This window comes from Saccopteryx leptura, chromosome 3 (assembly GCF_036850995.1).
Source record: "Saccopteryx leptura isolate mSacLep1 chromosome 3, mSacLep1_pri_phased_curated, whole genome shotgun sequence".
In the NCBI taxonomy this organism is placed as follows: Eukaryota; Metazoa; Chordata; class Mammalia; order Chiroptera; family Emballonuridae; genus Saccopteryx; species Saccopteryx leptura.
The window spans coordinates 41789309-41791818 of record NC_089505.1 but is presented as its reverse complement, the minus strand read 5'-3'; positions in this window follow the sequence as shown (position 1 = coordinate 41791818).

Here is a 2510-nt window from a genome sequence, read left to right as displayed (position 1 = left end):
AAATTTTTGGGGAGGGGTTCATATTAAACGAATCTTTCTTCTCAGGATTTACATTTTAAATTCTTGCTTCTTCCTTGTGTCTAGTGAAAAGGAATACTGAGCATATTGTCTTTCTGTTTCCTCACGATAAGTCAAACATTCATTCATTCAAGAAATCTTTTTTGAGTGCTACTGCATGTAAGGCACTGTTCTAAGGGATGCAACAAGAAAACAGAAACAACCTGGCCCTCATGAAAACTACATTCTGACAAGATAAAGATAACAATAAGAAATATAAAATAAATAAGACAAAGAGCTAGCTACAAAAAAAATGGAGGAAGAATGATATGTAATATTGGTCAAGGTTGTTTGTAATTTTGGATGAAGTGGCAAGTAAAGAATTTTATGAGAAAATGACTGAGTAGAGGTGTGGGGTGAAAAGAGTTAGCCTGTGTCTGCAGAAAAGGAATTCTAAGCAGAGGTCACAGCAAATGCCCTGAGATGAGAATGTGGTTGACAATGTTGAGACAAAGAAGAAGGCAGTGTGGATATAGGGTAAGGGCCAAAGGGCAGAGTAATAAGAGATGAGGTCAGAGAGATAAGAAAAGACAGATCGTGGAAAACTCTCAGACCACAGAGAGAATTTCGACTTTTATTATACATATGAAAGTATTTCATTTTTTTCTTTCCTTTTTGATCTTTTCTCTAATAACAAAATTATTTATGTAGCCATAAGAAGAATATGGATTGTTTTAGTAGAAATGCAAGAAAAAAAAACTACTTCTTTTTTTCTTTTTAGAAGGGAGAGGGTCTTTTAAACTAGCAATAAAGCCAGAGTACAAAGAGAAAGAGGGTTAATATTCAGAGGGTTTTTTTCCCTCCAATTTTAAAGAGGTTCTTGAATATCAAAAGGAAAGCCCAGAGTGTTGTAAAACACTGTATATCCTTTTAACAGGACTGGAAAGAAAATAGAGGAAGAAATTGAAGACCTCTGTCCCTGCCTCAACTCAGGAGGGGAGGAACTGGGTAATTTAGAAAGAAAGAGAAGATGGTTAGGTGTGACCAGTGTGCGTGTGTGTGTCGTGGGGTAGGGGGAAGTGGAGGCATATGCTTATAGAAAAATGGGAATTTACGGTGGAAGCAGTGAGCAGAGAGGTTCTGTATCTTTGCCATTGCCAGGAAACATGTGCAAGCCAGTGTCCGTGAAACTGTTATTCAACAAACCTCACATTCCAGCTGCCTGCTCCCTAGGGGATTATTATCCAGCATAGGGACACTCAACCCTGAGACTTTGCCGAGTAACACCTTGCTCCTTTTTGCCCTGCAGGGATCTGTGAAATACCTCTTGCTTGTGCCCTGGACTCTCTTAATATTGCAAACAAAATGATGAGGTCAATTTGGGCTATTGGCTGTCTGGAGAGAAAGGGTCCAAGCATGATGCTCAGAAGGGGCTGGGTAGTAAGGTATACAGCTTGGTTATACCTTGTTACGTAGGGTGGTTGGCATACTGCAGACCAGATATTAATTCTATTTTAAACATACTTATGAATATAAAAATATTAAAATTTTTCTTTTGGTTTTGATTTCTTCTCTGATAAGCAGAATCATTCATGTACCCTCAAAAAAGAATTAGGATTGTTGCAGTAGAAATGTAGGCAAAGGAAACTTTTTTGGTGGTGCAGTAGTGTTTCAACTAGTAATAAAGAAGAAATGCAAAAAGAAATAAATATTACTTTTGTTGGGTAACAAACTTAGTAGATTAATTAGTGACTTACAATATAGATAACATCCTTTGGGAGACATATTTTGGATAGGACATTTATTTAAATATGTAGAAAGAACAAACATATTACCTTCTAGAGTTTTTATTAGGAAAATTCCATCTCAGATATTGGTTCCTTGGTAAAGAAGTTTTATTATTGGATAGTTAGGATAAATCTTAGTTTAAGTAATTTTTGAAAATATATTTTGAGAGCAATAGCAAAGCATACAGCATTTAAGAACCAAAATTCTTGAGCCCAGTCTGTTACTGTTGCTTGCCGATGCCGTTAGTGGTTGTACTACTGGTCTCCCAGGTGCTCATGTGCTTCCCTTTAGTGCAACCTCTTGTAGGTTCTGTGATTGCTCCCTGTTGAATGCGATGCTTGACACCAATTGTTTACACCTCATTCCTTTTCTTTATCTATCCCAAAAATGTGTTCCTTTTTTTCACATTTCAACATTATATGGACTATGTTATACTATATTTGAAGAAAAGTTAAAAGGGCTATTAACATGTTTACTATGAGGGTTAAAAACAAATATCAATAGTTTTACTCCTACCTTCTAAATTTTTTAGCTATGCTAATTATCAAACTAACAAAAGAAAATAAAAATTTTAATAAATATGCGTAAGCATGAACATTCCAAAGACAGTCAGGCAACATTGGGTGTATATAACATTTTTGGACAAAGGAGAAAGGGGAGAGGGATTGGGCATTAGATTTCAGAAATGAGATCTGGCAGATTTACAGGCAATTGAGGATGAGCTG